Source organism: Pteropus medius, unplaced genomic scaffold, assembly GCF_902729225.1.
Source record: "Pteropus medius unplaced genomic scaffold, Ma_sr-lr_union100, whole genome shotgun sequence".
Classification (NCBI taxonomy): Eukaryota; Metazoa; Chordata; class Mammalia; order Chiroptera; family Pteropodidae; genus Pteropus; species Pteropus medius.
Window position 1 is genome coordinate 7333938 of NW_024352784.1, and position 18907 is coordinate 7352844.

Genomic DNA, 18907 nt, shown 5'->3' on the forward strand with positions numbered 1-18907 from the left:
GGGAAGATTTAGGTTTCATGTAAATGAGGGTTAGGTGGACTCTCAAAGTCATTCATTGTGGCTGCTTAGAGAGGCTGGGGAGGCTGGAAATAAGAGGCATGTGTCATCCTGTTGCCAGGCACTGTGACGTTGCATCTGCATGAAGGTAGACATTATGCACAATGGCTGGAATAAGAAATGAGGCTAACAGGATTTGAAGTGGGACACAGAAAGTATTTGATATAGTTCTCCTGTTCATTGTGGGGCAAAGGTATAATGGCCACTGTAACGAGCAGAGATATCTTAAGACCAACAAACGAAGCAGGCAACTTCATAGAATATAACAGAATTTATTATAAGGTAATTTACTTATGGGAAGATTGGGTTGGAGAGGAACAGATGATCCAGCAATTCTGTGCAGGTTGTTATCTTCTTCAGATTCCTGACTCTTTTTATAGTATTACTCAGGTGCTAATGATTGACAAGCCAAAGGAATAAAGAATACAGTAGTAACCCGAGGGCATTCCTCCTGGTGGTCTTGTGATAGATGATTGTTTATAGTCAATACTATTACCAGTTTGATATTTATCTCAGTTGCTATGCCATTTTGTTACTAACTAACAAAAATATTTATGGCTACATTTTAAGGAACACAGATAATCATCAATTAGAAGGCTTTGATATGCTTGTTAAGGACAGTGAGGTTGGTCAAAGGTCACAGTATGAAATTTAGATGAAATGAAATCCAGGACACATGGAGTTGGTTTTGTTCCCATGCACATCTATACATCTCCCTTGCACCATTCGGGCCCACTTATGCCCCCTCTTTCCTCTAAGTCCAGTTAATCGCAGAGTCCTCTTCAGTGTGGCTGCTGGCTGCTATCTCTGCAAACATTTAATTCAAGAGAATTAGTGAAACAAGATAACGATTCCTGCTGCTGCAGGTAGTCCCAAAATTGTAATTGATATTCATCATCACTTTTCTTTACCATCAGTCCAGGTTTTCCTTACTCTCAGGCAGCACTTCGTATGGTCTGGATCTGCTTGCTGGCGGGGTGGGGTGGACTAGGACAGACCATAGTTGCTATAACTGTCTATTCATCATTACCATTGGCTTTGTTCCCGAGCTGTCACTTAACTGAGCTTCACTAAAATATTTCACCATTCTGGTAATAACCTTTTTGGGTGATTAAGTATATAGTATGATCAGTAGTCCTATAATCTGCACCTACTTTTCTGAAAGTAGGTCCCTTGTTCTGAGTCAATGCTGTGTGGGCTCAGGCACCTTGGAAATTCTCAGATGGTGGTCCCGGTATTGGCACTGAGGGCTGGAAAGGCAAAGTCATCCAGGGTAGGCATCATTTCACTGCTCCCTCCAGGACTGAAGGGGTCCAATATAATCAACCAAGAGGCTGTTTGTTTTCCTTGAGGATTGGTGTTATGCTGGGAGCTCAGCATCGGAGCTCTGCTGCTGGCTTTTTAGGCATTCAGCAAAGGCAATAACTAGATTATCTTTGATAAGAGATAGCCCATCTTGTTGAGCCCATGTGTAGCCTCCATCTTTGCCATCATAGCCACTCAGCTTATGGGCCCATTGTGCTAGCACTGAGGTAGCTGAGGAGAGAGGCTGACTTACATGCACAGGATGAATCACCCTCTTTCCTGGTGGTTAAACACTTTCTCTATGGAGAATGCTCTTTTGTGGGCATTACTTGGAATACAAAGCCCTATATGCTAACTTCCACAGGTTCTTGACTCTTGCCCAGATTTCCTTAGTCTAATCTTCCAATATTGTTTCTTTCAGGTCTCTGACCACCCACTTCGAGCCATTCACCATCACCCAGGAGACCATGTAGAACTGTACCTCATGTCACTTTTCTCTCCTCACTAAATGATCAGCCAAGAGTACTGGTTGTAGTTCTGCCCATTGAGAGGATTCCCTTAACCACTGTCTTTTACAGCCGTCTATCAGTCATGAAGTAGCTGTCTATTTTTGATTAGTACTAACAAATTGCACAAACCCATCTGTGAAGTAGGTTTGAGTTTTTTCCCTTCTCTGTCAGTTGGTGATATGGGCCAATTCCCTCTCTCTCAGGCTATGGGCATGAGTTGAGGAAGAGGTGTGAGTATAACAGAAATAGGTGATGTGGGAGTCTGGGTCTATTGTAAATGTGCTCTCTGGATCTTCTTGGGCCCAATACCATATATACCATTTCTGTCCTGCGATGCATTGCTGCAATCCTTATGGCTTGGTGGATCTGATAATACTCAATTATGATGGGTAGCTACACCATGTACAGTAACTTGGTGTGTTAGTTTCCTGTGCTTGCTGTAATAAATTACCATGAACTTAAAACTGTGGCTTAAAACAGTGGAAATGTATTATCTTCATAATTTTGGAGGCCAGAAGTTCAAAATCAGTATCACTGGGCTGAAATCAAGATGTCGGTCGGGAATATACTCCATCTGGAGGCTCGAGGGGAGAATCTGTTCCCTGCCAGCATTCCTTGGTTTGTGGATGTATTACTTCAATCCCTGTCTTCTTGGTCGCATTGCCTTGTCCCCTTCTTCTTTATCAAATCTCCCTCTGCTTCGCTCTCATAAGGATGCATGTGATTGCATTTAGGGCCCACCTGAATCATCTATGATAATCTCCCCATCTCGAGATTCATAATTTAGTCACATCTGCAAAGTCCTTTTTGCCATGTAAGGTAGCATTCACAGGTTCAAGGGATTAGGACATGAATATCTTTTGGGGGTCAACTGTTTAGCTTACCACCCATGGTATCCCAAGATCAAGCAGTTACTCTCTACTAGGACCCGTAGTATGCCAAGATTTGTTTTTCAAATGATGAATTGCTCCCTGAGTTAGAAGACATTGTCTTGCTCCAGAATACTAAAGCTGCAACTCTCCTTGGAGAGTTTTCCAGAGATGCCACACAGCATCCTTACACCCCACAGATCTTTTAGGTCACATGCCCAAGTGTTAAGGTAATTTTCACTGCAGATTAAACGTACTGAACCTGCTACAGAACTCTCTTTTGCCTGTGCCTGTAACAAAACTAGCAGCCTTTCAAGTCACTAGATAAATGGCCCAGAGCAGCATTTGTCGTCTAGTGTATGCTGCCTCCAAAATCCACCAAGCATTGTGGCTCTTTCTCGGTGGTAGAAGCACCAGTGCAAAAACTTGTCCTTTACCTTAGATGGGATGTTCTACATACTCTGGACCATCGAACCACTAAAAACTTCTCCATTATGACAAGCCCATGAATCTCCACGGAGTTTATTTCTCATGCTATGGAACACTTACATCATACTGGGGGCATTTAAGGAACTTTCCTTTTCCTGCTCACCAGGACCACTAGCATGAGGTTATCATGCTAGTGGACCAGTGTTGATGTTCTCTAGAATGAGTAGAGGATCAAGGGGTCTGTAGACATCTCTGTGACGGAGCAAGGGAGTTGACCTAGACTTGGAGCAAGACAGTGAATGTGAACGATTATCCTTTCCAGATGAAGTGAACTGGTTTTCATCCTCTTTACTAATGGGGATTGAGAAGAGCATTTTTGTTAGATCAGTACTCACATTTCAAGGGCCAGAGCCTGTGTTGCAGGAAAGATACCACATTCAGTATGGTAGAAATAATTAAGATGACAATTTCATTAAGTTTGTAATAGTCCACCATCATCTGCTAGAGTCTATCTGCTTTTTGCAGAGGCCAGAGAGGTGATTCGAATGGGGATATAATGAGAATGAACACTTCTGCATCCGTCAGGTCTTTTATGATGGCGCTAACCTCTGCAATTCCTTCTTAGTGTCGCTTCTAATTTACTCTCTTGGCCTCAAGGGGGCAGTAGGTGGGCTGAGAAATATCAAGAGCTTCCACACTTGGCCCTTTTCACTATAAAGGCTCTTAACTTCTCAGATCAGGAAACCAATGCTAAGATTCTGATTATCTGCTAAATATATCTCTACCAATCTCTGCTCTCAGAAACTGAGAGATTAACCACAGAGTAGTCTGCGAATGCATTTCACCATTGTGAAATGGATTTGGCCTAGAAGCCCTTTTATCTGTTGGCTTCCATAATCCCCCACTATAACCAGAGGATCATAATGGTGTTTTGCTGTGGTCCCCAACCTTTTTGGCACCAGACACCGGTGCTCCTATGAGAATCTAATGCCTGATGATCTGAGGTAGAGCTGAGGTGGTGATGCTAGTGCTGGAAAGCAGCTGCAAATACAAAGTTTCGCTTGCTCACCCGCCACTCACCTCCTGTTGTGCGGCCTGGTTCCTAACAGGCCATGGACCGGTACTGGTCTGAGGTCCAGGGGTTGGGGACCCTTGGTGTTTTGGGTCCCCTGGTATAATCACTGTCAACTCGCACTTCATATACAACAATCCCCTATTCAACCTTATATTTCATCCCCCTAAGTCTAATACCTTCAAGAGCCATTCTTATACATGTTCCTCTGATTCCTTCCAGTACGTATCAACGAGAGCCTACAGTACCTTCAGTGTGTAAGACATCTCTTCCCAGAGCAGGGACTATTTTTTCCAATCCAGGCTGATAACTGACCCTGGCAACAGATGGGGTGATGAAAGGGTCAGATATTGAGGAGGACAGGTGTCATCAAGTACCTGCCTAAGTTTGGGCTTTTGTAGCATCTTCTGGCAAGAAGGAAGGGGATGCTGCTGCTGGAACAGAGAATTGGGAGAATCTGAGAGTTCAAGATTCTAAGGTTTCTCTGCCAAAATGTCCCCATCTCATATATTAGGATTTTATTCTTTTTCTATTAGGACTCTGACATTGACATAGGAGATGATTAAGGCTGTACATCTAATCTCTTTTGCAGCTTTGCCACCATTGTCATACTGAGAAGGGCTCATTAATAAAACAGAGCTTAATTTAAAATTTTTTCCTTAATTATTTTCTGATTATAAAAATATTACATGTTAACTGTAGAAAATGTATACAGTACAGAAAAGTGTAAAGACATGGAAAAGTTATCACCTATAATTCTACTACCCAGAGGCATATGGAGTATTTCCTTCCAATCTTTTTTTTTTCCCTGCATATTTTAACCTAGTTAAGCTCACTCTAGTATATGCAATTTTACCTGTTCACCTAAATATTTGCTTAACATGAGAAAAATTCCCATGCTATTAAAATCTCTTTATAATCCTAATTTTAAGTAGCTTAATTTGTAGAGCAAGTAGCTATAGCAAAATTTACTCAATTTTTCTATTATTGGGTATTAAGATGTTTGTAAATTTTGCTGTAAAGGCAAGAATGTGGCTTTTGGAGACAGATGTACTTGAGTTCTGCTAATTAGTGGTGTAGCACTGAGTAAATTACTTAACTTCAAATTAATCATCTGAAAATGGGGATGACAGTTCTTATTTCACAGGGTTTTTGTGAGGATTATATGATATATATGAACACTAAAAGTAGCACTTGGCACATAGTGGATGTTCAATAATTAATACTATGATGGGACATCTTTCTGCAGAAATCTTGATCCCCATTTTGAATGATTTCCTTGAATCCTGAATATTTTCACTTCCCCAAATTACCCTCCATGGTACTGCATAGTGATTAAGAACAAAGACTTGAAAATCAGGTGGTGGGCTTTGGCAAGTGATTTATTTCCTCTGTGACTCAATTTTTTTATCTGTGAAATGAGGAAAAGTATAATATCTCACAGTATTGTTTTGACAATTGAGTTACTATATGGAAAACACTTAGAATTGCCTGGTACTATGTAACAGTTATTATTAATTGGCCAGCTCCATCTCCCAGAATTTCTCATTGGCTGACTTTTTCCCCTCAGAATCCTCATCCGTTGCTCTATTACTTAACTTCCCTCTCCCTCTTCTCTCTTCTCCCCACCTAAAACCAAATGTCTGGGTAAAACCGAAGCATAAATTGTACAGGGTGGGAGAAAGAGTGGAGTAAAGGCCAGGCGATGTCCAACCTTGGATGTCACTGAGGTGGACGTTTTGGATTGCTTAGCATTTATTCACTTACTTCCAGTAACAACCCTTGATTTTCATTCAGGAATTTACTCCACCTTATTCTCAGTCCATGTTGGTTGGTCAGGGCCAGCCTCACCCCCACACACAGTCCAGACCCAGACCAATGGATGCTTGGCACAACACTGCTAACGGTGACGTATGTCCACATCAGACTGACCAGAGCCCCCCAAATTTAATTGTTCTTATAATTTATACTTAAGATATGGGAAGAATAATTTTCCCCTTTCCTGAGGACTTGACCTAGGAGTGTGCAGGCTGGAGCTCCAGCAGCCATTTTGCCACCATAAGGGGACAGCATGACCAAGAAAGGGATCATGAATTAAAAAAAAAAGGAAAGCAAAGCTGAGAGATGGAGAGAAACTTGTCTTGGTGAGAACAGTTCTTCCTCTTAATGTCTCTAGTACATGAGGCAATAGATCCATGTATCTCCTCAAATTTTCTTAAGCCAGTTTGAGTTGCATCTTCTCTTACTTGCAATTATAAGAGATTTGGCAAACACAGCCATGCTAGGAATTTTTTCTTTTAAATTCTGTAGGTGATGGGTTTAATAAAAGGATTAACATGGGCCGGTGACATGAACCAATTTGTGTTTCATCAATCTCACTCTGACATCTGGTGGAGAGACAAATACTCCGAAGCCAGATGAACCTAAATTTGAACCCCATCCCTGTAATTTATTAGCCTTGTGATTTTAGGAAATGTATAAGTCAGGATCCTATCAGAGAAACAGAACCTGTAGGAGAATATATATATGGAGAGAGGAGAGGAGGGTGTGGGGGAGAGAGAAAAAGAGGAAGAAAGGAAGAGAGCGGGCAGGGAATGGGAGAGATAGGTATTGATTTATTGCAAGGAATTGGCTTTTGGGATTATGGGGACTGGCTAGGCAAGTCTGGAATCCATAGGGCAGGCCAGCAGGCTGAGTACTCTCAGGTGGTAGCTGAAGCAGCAGTCTATAGGTGAACTTCTTCCTTCTCCAGGAAACCTCAGGTTTGCTCTTAGGGCCTTTTTAACTGATCGGAAGAGGCCTATCCAGATTATTGAGGATAATCTCTTTTATCATAGAGTCAGATTATAGATGTTAACCACATCCACAAAATACATCGACAGCACTTAGATTTGATGTAGTATTTAGTTGGATAACTGGGTCCTGTAGTCTAGCCAAGTTGGCATATAAAATGAACCATCATAGGAAGTTACTTAATTTTTTTAAGTCTTCATTTCCTCAGCCATAAAATTGAGATACTGATCCTTAGTTACCTCATACATGAAAGTATATGTGAAGCAGAACTTTGCATAAGGCAGAGCGTAATGCTTGACACAGTAGCAGCTCAGTCAGGAGGCCTTTGCAACAGTTTAGAAGAGCAGAGTTTGGTTTGGATAAGAATATTTTTTCCAACCTAGGTACTTGTAAAATAAAAGTAATATAAATGCCAAGGGGGGAAAAATCAAACCAGTTCAAACAGATAGTCAAGTTTAAAAAGTTAGCTCCTACTCCAGGCCTTTTACTCAGAAGTAATCATTATTGATAGTTTCCTACTATCTTTCCAGAATTTTGTTCTATATGTGTATACACACACTCTTTTTTCACATGCGACTCCCAGCCCTCCCCAATCTTGTTTTAATTTAAAAGTACTCTTTGGAGAATGTTCCATTTTAGCATATGCAAATCTACTTTTAAAAAATGGTTGCAAAATGTTCCATTATGTGATTAAACAATAATTTATTTAATAAATCCTCAACTGATAGTCATTTAGATTGCTAACATTTTTTGCTATTAAAAATAATATGTATATATATCTGCATAATGTACAAGAATATCTACAAGATGAATTTTTAGAACTGGAAGTGCTGCATTAAAGGGTTTGCACATTTGAAATGTCAATAAATAGTACCAGCTTGTTCTTCAAAAGAGATCACATTAGTTTACACCCCAATAATATGTGAAGATGCTTGTTTCTCTACCCCCTTACAACATTGCCAGCCTGGATTTAAACCTACTTTTCTTCCTTTAATGTACCAAAATGCACATTTAAGAAAACAGGCATTATAACAATTCCTTTTCTGAGCAAGAGCTACAGTTTTATTTGGGTTTTATCTTTCTGATAGCAGCGCTGAGCTTTCTCTCTTCTGGGTTCTCCTTTCTGAAGGGTTGGGGCAGTTGATCTGACTGCAGAATAGCTTTGGGGTCACCAGGCAGAAGGGTAGGCCAGACTCCCAGGCCTGTTCCTTGGCTGATGGAAATGAAAACAAGCCCAGTTCTATAATAGAACAGAGAGCCATTGTCGGGAAACCACAAATTGCTGACTTGCTCCTGCAAACAATCAATATTCACCAGCTGAGTCCAGGAATTCTAAAGCTGCACTCTGGGTAAAGAGCTGAGTGGGGGGAGGACACTTTTAGAAACGAACTCGGCAACAGAGGCCCTGGCGCTGCATCCTAGAGAGCCACCAAGAAGGCCCCGTGTCCCCTTCACTACTCTCTCTGATGATCCCAGGACCCTAGGCTGCTGGAGCTGGAGTGGATCAGGAAATTATACCATTCTAAGAGATCTCAGCTAAAGATCCAGAGCAGTTCCAAGAAGTGCTCACTTTCTTGGGACAGTGCAGTGCAGTGGTTACTGGCAACAGCTGAGCTCAAATCCTGACTCATTCACTTGCCAGCTCTCTGACCTTGGGCAAGGGACTTCACCTCTCTCAGCCGTTTCCTCATCTATGGAATGGAGATAATAACACTTATTTCAGAAGGTCATTGTGAGGATTAAATTAAATGATTATGTTTGTAAATAAGAACATGATGCCTGGCTCTTTGTAAGGGTTTAATCGTTATTATTACTGTTGTTGTTATTAATAACAATAGGAGCTAGGACGGGGAGACTAAGGAAAGCTTCCTAGAGGAGGGGCCGTTTGAGCTAGATCTTAAAGAACTGGGAAGATTTGGCACATTGGAATGAAGAGAAATGAAGTGCATATGTAAAGCTCTCTTACAGCTTCCTGGGCCTGACCAGGAGACATGCAGAGGCCTCAGTGGTAGACCAACATGGAGAGGAGGGCAGAGTGCAGGGGACCATTCTTCTGTGGCACATGCCCAGTAATCCTCACTTGAATGGGACCTACAGTGACACTGGCATCTGGGGTACAAATTAGAGCATGGGACTGGTCACAGTTGCAGGAGTCTCTGCAGTAGAAATGGTTTCCCTTGTTAAAAGCCCCTTTTGAGAAGACATGACCCCTTGGGGTCTTGAGGATAATATGAGGAAGTACCATATATACTGGGATCATGATACTTAATGACATAGGAGCAAGCTCTGGACATCTCCCACTGAGGTCAGTGATTTATGTTTTGATCAAACTGTTTGTGTCTCAAATATCCCATCTTGCATTGCAACATGACACAATTTTCTCTCAATGTCCAACTCCTAGCCCTTCATTGCCATGACAACCCACATCTCATGAGGAGCATCAAGGCCAGAGCTCGCCAATGCTACCTCTGCCCTAGCCCCTTTGTTATTGCACCTTCTTCCATGAGCCCTCGGCATCTTATGCCCCTTACCATGAAGTTCATGAATCTGAAAGTTCTCAGATGGATCCAGGCCACACCAGAGATCATGGGAAGAGTGGGAGTCTTCCTCCATCAGATGAACACAATAATTATATAAATCCTGAATATAAGCTAGGGGACAGGTGAGGACTAATTTGAGATTTCCAGTTATCCGCTTATTTAATATATGGGAAAATGTAGGCAACATAGGCTGTAACTACCTAATGTTGGATTTGCCAGAAGAGCTTGGACTCCTTAGGCACCACTTCAAGGAGGCATATCAAAGAGCTTCCCTAATACATATTGAAAACGTCTCACTTGCGGGTCCTCTACCCTAGCAGGTGACAGGAAAGGGAAGTTGTCCTTACAAAGCAGAGCCTCGACCTATAGGATGGGTCCAGGGACCAGAATGTAGACAGAAGGACTGAGAGAGCTGGACAATTTTCTGAACCCAGGCAAGGAAGCTGGAGTTCAGGACAGAGTTTTGGCCCCTGGTAGGGAAACTGAGCCAAGCCAGGGGTAAGGGGAAAGTTGGAGCATCAAAGCTCCATCTAGACTCACTGGACCCCAGGCTCAGGGCAACAAGCCAGTTTTATAAAGGGGCTCTTGACACATTGGTTTGGCTTGGTTTAATGAAATAATCCCCCTGCTCTTATATGTGAGTTTCCCTTGTATGGATAAGGTATTTTGATGAGGTTTGGCTACAAGTGAAAATTAACAGTGGATTAAACAAGGTTGACATTTCTTCTTTCTCTCTCATAAAAGTATAGAAGTAGTCAGTCCAGGGCCAGACAGCACTCCATGATGTCAGTGGCCTGGGTTCCTTCACTTTTTAGTATCTCCACCATCTTCAGCATGTGGCCTTCACATCGTGGTTTATAATGACAGCTGCTGCCACTTGTCTGCCATACCAGCCATCAGAAAGCAGGATGGGCCGAAGAGGGGCATACAATCCTTACTTTAGGGCTTTGTCTGAGAAGTTTCCCATACCACTTCTCCTCACATCCTGTTGGTCAGATGTTAGTCATATGGCCATACCTAGCTGCAAGGGAGGCTGGGAAATGTGGTTTTATTCTGGGAGGCTAAGTGCCTGGCTGAAATTCATGAGTTCTATTACAGAAAGAAGTTGGGGGAAATGGATACTGAAGGACAACCTGCAGCCTCTGCTACAATCAGTTTATCATCTGTTTTCCTAAGGGACTGAATATCCTGAGACCAGAGGGTAAGGTCATGTCCTTGTGGGAGGATAAGTCTCTCCTTTAAGGGGTAATAATTTTTTTTTTTTTAATAATTGTGAGAGAACAGTTAGTTATAAGAGAGAAAACCAATGTGGTAAGCCTGAGATGGGCAAGTGAAAGACCAGCTGTCTCTCTAGGTCTTTTTCTAGGGGTCAGGTCTGGGAGCAGTCTATATAGGCTGATTAGGACCTTTCGATGGGATTGGAAAATGGCCTCTGATGCACACACAGTGTGAGGCCTCCCATAGGGTGTTCCCTAAGAAGACCTGACCTTCTGACGATGATATAGCTCATGTTGTTCTCAATGTTTATTTCTATTTGCCGACCCCTGAGTCCTAGGGAAAGTCTTGTTAACTCCCCAAGTCTGGTGACACCTGTGCCACAATGAATTATGAGAAGGGGTGCCTGTTCACATTTGAACGCAGGCTCCATCAGGGCAGGCCTCTTTTCTGTTATGTAGTTGCTGCATGATGATGAAAGGCACATACCTGCACGGTTTGCTTCCACTACATTCAACTTCCACTGCTACTTCCCCTCAGTATTGCCCTTTTCTGTGGCAGTGCCTTAGAGGCAGGGTATGTCTCTGATTTAGCACTGTATCTCCAGCGTCAGATAAACAGGAAATACGTGGTGACTGAATTGAATGAACCTAACACACAAAACCCTTCATAGTCCAATTCTGGTGTACATCCTAGCCTACTGCCTTAGCCTAGACTCTAGCTCATCTCTAGCCTTGCTAACTAGTTAGGATAATAGCAGTATTGATAATTATCATTCATTCAGTGTATAATAGGTGGCAGGCATTGGTATAAATGTTTTACATGCTTTAACTCATCTAATCCTTATAGAATCTTATCAGGTAAGTATAATTATTGTCTCCATTTGTCTGATGAGGAAATTAGACTTAGAGGGGTGAGGTACCTTGCTGGAGGTCACATAGCCAGCAAGTAGTAGAGCCAGGATTTGAAGCCAGGCTGTCTGCCTAGACCCTCAACGATTCCTAGCGCCCCCGCCTCCAACCCCCAGTGCCTCTGTTTTAGAGGTGGCTTTGCTCTTTCCAGTCACCAAGCCTGGGTTCTGCTGGAATGAATTTCTCTAATATCTGGCTCTAGCAAACTCTACTTGGCCTTTCAAATCCAGCCCAGATGTCGTATCTCTGACCCCACCGGCCTCTCCAGCCAGGGAGGGAGGCAGCCCCTCTCTGTAATTTGGTTGTTATTAGTTGCTCCCAACCCTGGACTAAGAGCTGTCCTGAAACAGGGACCATGTTTTATGCCTCGGTATCCCCAGCCCTCAGTATAGTGCCCATATGTGGAAAGGCCTTCATTCGTGTTTGTTGTATGAGTAACTGACCCCACTGTTTGACACAAAAGGAAACAAATCCAGAGAGGCAGAGGGACCTGTCCACATAGCAAAGTAAGAGAAAGAGCCAAGGCCAGGTCCCAAGATTCCTGAATCCCAGCTCTACTCTCTCATATACCAGCCACCTTGTCTGTGCATGCAATGTTTGGAAAAGTCTTCATGCATATTTGAGCCTTTGTTAATTCTGTCTGATGTCTCACTCCGAAGAGGACCTCTTTGAGAATAGTTGAGGGAGAATAAGTTTTGGCAACTCTTATCTGGGAGTCATGAGGCAACATGGAAAAATAGACAAACAATCCTGGGATGTATTTTGTTGACCCAGTCCTCAAAAACAGCAGAACTCCAAATTCAAGCTGGGGCCTCTGGCCAGCAGGGCAGTGAGTCAATGTGGACCAAATTCACTAAATGGATATTCTTTCCTTTTTCTTAAAATGATGGGGCCTTTGGAGAGGAAATGTTTTTTTTTTTTTTTGGTTTGTTGGATTTTCTTTCAGGTAAAGCAAACAATACTGAAAATTTTATAAGGCCCTAGGAACTTCCAAATGTAAACAAACTCTGGGCACATTCTCTCTTGCCCCATCTCACTGCCAAATGAGTCCGCTGTGTGCCAGGACATGAAACTCCCCTCACCCTCTAGTGAGAAAAGACTGGAAAAAGAGTTGATCACCAGCAGTCGCAGTTGGAAAAAATCAGAAAAATTATTAAGGAGACAGTAAAGTTCTATTAACTCTCAACTCTAGGCTTCTGAACAACGAAGGTAATATGGTAGTGGTGAAAGCACAGGCTTTTTTGAGACAGCAGATCAGGGTGAGAATCCTGGTTCTGCCTCTTACCAGCTTTTTATCTTTGAGCGAGTTACATACCCTCTCTGAGCTTTAGTTCTGTAATCTGTACAACTGGTTATAGTACTTATCAGATAGGGTTGTTGTGAGGACTGAATGAGATAATGCAAGTACAGCCCCAGTATCGTGTTTGATACATAAGGAGTACTTAATCGATATTAGCTTTCATTATTTGTACATGATGTCTTTTAAGGCTGGAATGCCCCTTCCTCCTTGCTTTCTGCCTAGAGAGCTTCTGTTCATTTTGCAGTACCCATCATAAGGGTATATCTTTCCTGGTGAGGCATCTCTGTTTGTCCCGTTTCCTTTCCAAGTGGTCCCTGGTTCTCTCGGCTTTCCCTCACCCCTCTCACCTTTGCCCTTCTAACAGAGCAGTAATCTTTCTGTACAGAGATCATTCATTTACTTGCTTGTCTTCCCTAATGGACGATGCTAGCCAAGAGGACAAGCTCAGGTCTGTGCCCCCAGACCTAACAGTGCTTGCCCCACAAGAGGCTTAGGAAATGACATCTATATCCTTAGATTAGATAAACGAGGAGGTTGGAAAAAGGGGAGCCTTGAAGGACTGGGGAATGTACAACTCCAAGGAGTAGCTTGTGAGAATAGAGCCTCCTGGAGTTGTGCACCTTTGTGGCTCTGGACTTCTGCATCAGACAGACTTGGTCTCAAATCATAGCTCTAGCACTTTCTGTCTTCATTCCCTTGGGCTAATTAATCTATGTGGGCCTCAGTATCTTTACTTGAAAGTAAAGTGTTAAGATAGTGACTTCTCAGATTAAGATGAAATGAGAGCATATAGGTCATGCTCCTGATAGTTCCTGGCCAGTGATGTTGTTACTTGGCACTGGAATTTTAATGATAAGATTCACACCTTATTTTTATAAGGCAGGGGACATAGGGGCATGAGAGGTAGTCCCTGCTTTAGGAGAGAGTTCTGTCCAGCATGGAGAGCAAGGAGTACAAAGAACAAAGAGGAAGGAGCCAGGCGTTCTCCATGCATTTTCTCACTTAATCCTTATAATCTCATATGAAGTAGGTAATGTAGGTGGTTTAAAAAAAATTTTATTAATTAGTTTCAACTATACAGTACATTGATTAGACATTTATATAGTTTATGAAACAATCACCCTATGACTCTATCTTCCCTCTGGCTCTACACGTAGCCACTACAGATAATGCAGGTATTTTAAATCTCCTCTTTATAGATGACATCATTGCGAAAGATGACTGTGCTTGCCGAGGTCACATGGCAGAGCCAAAATCTGGACTGGGTCTGCTTGACTCAAAGCCAGTTCTGTTTCCTCTTTACCTTTGATGGTCAGTCATAACTTTCCTTCTAGCACAACATTCTCAGATTCTATGCCAAAAGATAGCCAATGTCATGTTGTGGCAGTTCTCTCTCTTAGCAGCCCAGTGAGGGACTCCCTCTCTCTGCTTAGGAATGAACAGGGGGTGGAATGGGGTAGAGGGGGCACTCAGCTTGTCTGACCTGCCTCCTCTTCTAAGGAGGTATGGCGGAGGGGGGCACCGTGTTTCACTGGAATGAGCCTCATCCTCATGAAAGCTTTCTGATTTCACTCGGGAGTGTCAGTAGTGTGACATGCCATCTGAATGACTCCACTTTGTCTGGTCGTTTAAGCTCCAGCAGCACTTAATAGAGCACAGTGTTTCATACTGTAAAATACAAGAATCCCAGGACCATGCCATCACTGAGTGTTTTGTTCACAGGATGAAAGGCTGAGAGTAGACACATGGGGCCAGTCCTATGCTTGAAGCCCCCATGACAGCCCCATCAAGGGATTTTCTGGTCTCTACTTACACATTTCCAGGGCTAGGAAGCCCATTTTTCCTTCTAATTCTGGCTAGAAGACACTTCTAGCAGGTAGAATTGAGCTCTACCTTCCTGCATTTTGCTAAGGGTTTCAGGCTCAGGATGGTGAAATGATTAGCCTGAGGTCACCTGAAACGTCAGTGGACAAGCCTGGATCAGAGGCCTGGCACTTGGAAACCTGCTTGTGTTCTCAGGCTCGTAGGTGAGTGGAAATAATACTGAAGGAGGATTAAGACCAGATTCTCGCCTCAACTTGGCTACTTAAATTAAATGACATTTAATTCAGTTTCATAAATATTAGCTAAAGGCCTATGCCAGGCATTGTATTTACATGCGGTACGGTCACAGGCAAAAAATTTTGTCCTCATCTATTAAAAAAAAAAGCCCCCTAGAGCTTCTCGTGTTAATTAAATGAGGAAAAGGCAGCAAAAATGCTTTGTAATCTGTAAAGTGGTGTGTATAGTAAGAGGTTATTGCTGAAGCTGGCTGTACCATCTTTGTTGTCCACTCCACCTGGAGTAGACTTCTACCTTCTCTCCTTTTGGAATTTGTTTATCTGTCTTTCTTTCCCCCACACTTGCTGAGGAAGGAATGTGCAGGTTTCATCTTTGATTACCCAGAGCCCAGCCCTGGGGTTAGCATATGGCAGGTGTTTTTAACAGAGTATATGAATAAACAGAACATGTGATGCGATCTGATTCTCAGCCAGACCCATGGAGATGCCAAGCAGATGGGCACTGGAAGAGGAGGGAAGGGCTCAGTGAAAGGGTGGTGGAGGATAAGAAGGGTGTCCACTGTGGATGGATGGGGTTTGGGTCACTGGAGAGGAGAGAGTGGGCCACTCTGAGCACTGTGAGTGGATTGGGAAAAGGTCAGGAGATACAAATCCATGTAGATTATGTACGGGGCACTAAGGGAGTAGGCAAGAAAGACAGCAATAAAAGATAACAAAATAGTAATAATAGTAATTATTATTATTAGTGTAATAAGTATAGCATTTACTACACTCAAGGCACTGTTCAAAAAGCTATAGCTGTATTACCTCATCAAACCCTTGCAATACCTTATGAGGTGGGTACTATTATCTCCACTTTCAAGATAAGGAAACAGAGAGGTTAAGTAACTTGTCCAGGGTCACACAGCCATGAAGTGAGAAAGACAGGATTTGATTCCAGGTAGTCTGACTCCAGAATCTGTGCTCTTAAAGTAGGCTGAAGCCTGTCTTTAAAGAGCTAGGAACTTTGGACTTTTTCTTGTACCTTAGGAAAAAGTTTGAGCAAAATTTTTGAGCAGGACGGAGTTTGAGCAAGGGAGGACATCATGGGGGTACAAATGTCTTACTTCACAGGTGGCATATACATATTGAACACCTCAAACGTATTGAGCACTTTCTGTGTGGAAGGCACTGGCGATACAAAGAGCAAGACAGAGCCTCTGCCCTCACAGGCATACAGTTCAGTGGGAGGCATGGAGGTGGCTGGGGCTGGTTCACGCTGGCTCTCTGGAACCCATTGTGTTCCTCTCTTCCTGGATGATGAGTGACATCACATTGGTAGCTTGAACTTGGTGAGAGTATTTATACCATGGAAACTGGACAATGCTACAAATCAGAGCTTTCCCCCTAGACAGTTGGTTGTTAAATTTTTACCAGCACAACACTGCTTGTGAACAACTGCAGTATGATAAATGACATCCCCAAGTATGGAGTGACACAAAGAGCGGGGGGACTAACTCTGCTTGGTGAGGTAAGGAGGCAAGGCTCATGCATTGTTGAAGGATGAGCAGATGTTTGCTATGAAGACAAAGTTGTAAAGGGCAGCCCACCAGACATGTGGGATGGCATGGCATATTCTGTGGTTCTGTGAATGAAAACCATGGATATAAAGGTGCTTGATAACCTATGAGGTGCCAGACAAAAGGGCGTTTTTGTTTTTGTTTTTTTAGCAAATCCAATACTGGATTTATAAAGTGAACTAATTGGGGTTGGTGAGGAAGTACCATGTCACAACACATTAACCTTTGTCTTTAGCTGGCAGGATCCTTAGAGTATTTCCAATACGACTCAACTGGGCCTCTACCCAAAACCTCAGTAAAAGGGAACCTAGGCTTTGGGCAAGAACCGTGCATAATAGGTTAAAATACTCTAGGGCTGCCAGCTAACTGGGAAGTGTTGATGAAGGCTTTGAATGCCTTGTATATTGGGGTAAAAGGACCAGGGAAGTCGGCAAGAACTAGGACCAGGAGACAGGGCAGTGAGAGTCAGATACACCTGGGTGGGCATGCATTTCTTGCTCAGAAGTCATAGCAAGATAGTACTACTACAGAGCTCATTTTGTTGTCTTTTGTATCAGGTGAGGTCCTAGGTGCTGTGGGTTGCTCGGCGATCCTCCGGCTTCCAAGACAACTTTTCTTCTTAGGGCCTCCTAAGACTAGCCCCAGACTAGGCTGCGCATGTTACCAGACTATCTCCTCAGCTCTGTGTGGTGCTACACTGCCTTGAAGGTTCTGAAGGAGACTGAGGTCACTGGGTTGTCTGGGCAGACAGAGTTGCTACAGCCAGGACCCTATGGGGCCTGGAAACAAGCCTGGGCCCCTCCCTTGGGTGAGCCTGTTATCAAGATTGTTTTGCTCTTCAGACAATCATGGGGCCTCATTTCCCTGCCAGCCACCCTCATCAGCATAGAGCCCTCAGACACACAGGCAGACATAGGCAATCCCAGTGAAGAGACCACAGTTCAGGAAAGGGATGGGCTGGTCCTCTGGCCTTGTGAGCCAAGAGGCTGACCTTGGACAAAGCTGACCTTGTCTAAGCTCCCATTCACAGTAGCCTATTTTAGAAGTAATTTGTATAAGAAAGCTGGAAGTTTGGTGAACAAAGGGGCAGTTACACATGTGCTGTGTTTTAGGCCACATAGCCATTTACAAAGCAATGTGACCACATCCCAGCCCTTGGGGCTGTGTTGGCCACTGTTGTATGGGCAAGAGTGGGAACCATGGTCACCTCTGCATAGGGAGCTCTGGCCCAAAGGCAAAACAGGATCACAATCCCTGTCTTTCATAAATGGGTAAAGAGCTTTAGGTGGTCCTGAGGGTGTGAGGTTACAGGGAGCAGTGCCTGAGGTGGTGGCCAGTGGTGGCCTTCGAGCATTGCAGGAGTCCTGTTTGGTGGCAGTCCTCACAAAGTGGTCATATCAAGGTGCCTTACGGTTCCCTCGAGCACCCTTTCTGACCGTCCCTCTGAATGCCTGGGACCATGCCTAGGGCAAATAGAAAGGTGACAAACTCATGTGTGCCTGGAATTGCCCTTCGCTTGGGACAAAGCTCTCAGCTGTAAAAAAAGCTAAATAAATGGAGTCTGGTTGAGATCACTGATCACCATCAGGGTTTGCTCAGGGCCATGAGGGGCTCACATGCAGCAGCACATCCTTGCCTCCCATTCTGACTCATGAGTCCCCTGGGATGGTGCTGCCTGCCACCACTCTGTGTTCATTCTGTTTTGCTAAGCGGATGGCTGTACTCAACTGACATGCATGCACACCCCACAGTGTGCTGAGTATCACCACTTGTCATTCCACTTGTGCTATGGCTGTGAAGGCTCACCTCTCCTGCCTGGCTCCTAGGCCGCTGCTCATGCTATTTCCTGTGCCTGTGCCCTCTTTAGCTTATTCCTTCACAGTTCAACCTTAAAGGCCCTTAAAGGCCCAGCTTCACCATCCATTAAGCCCTTTCTGAGAATTAAGCTCTTTCCCCAAGTTTCCACAACAGGTTGTGTGAACCTCTAGGCTTTTTTTCAGATGGAACTTACTTGTGGCTGTTTCCATTCTCAGGGCTCATACATGAAGTGCTCCGGAAGGGCTTGTTAACGTGTACTCTCATGGTGACCCCTGCATAACAGTCCATCACTATTACTTCCTGAAAGAGCAAGCATTTATTGAGCTCCTGTGTGCCAGGCCTAGCTAGGAATTTTCACATGTACTTCATCTAAGTTGTGTGACAGTGGGAGAGGGGGTTGTTGTCTGATGAGGAAACAAATCACAGAGGCCCAGTGACTTGTTCAAGGTTACACAGCAAGTAATGAAGCC

The 18907-nt window shown here is 43.6% G+C and overlaps 1 protein-coding gene across 2 annotated transcripts in view; it reads left to right on the top strand.

Annotated features, from left to right (window-relative positions):
- The window catches only part of USP35 (ubiquitin specific peptidase 35), a 71098-nt gene that overhangs the window by 12704 nt on the left and 39487 nt on the right, over window positions 1–18907 (top strand). The window lies entirely within an intron of this gene.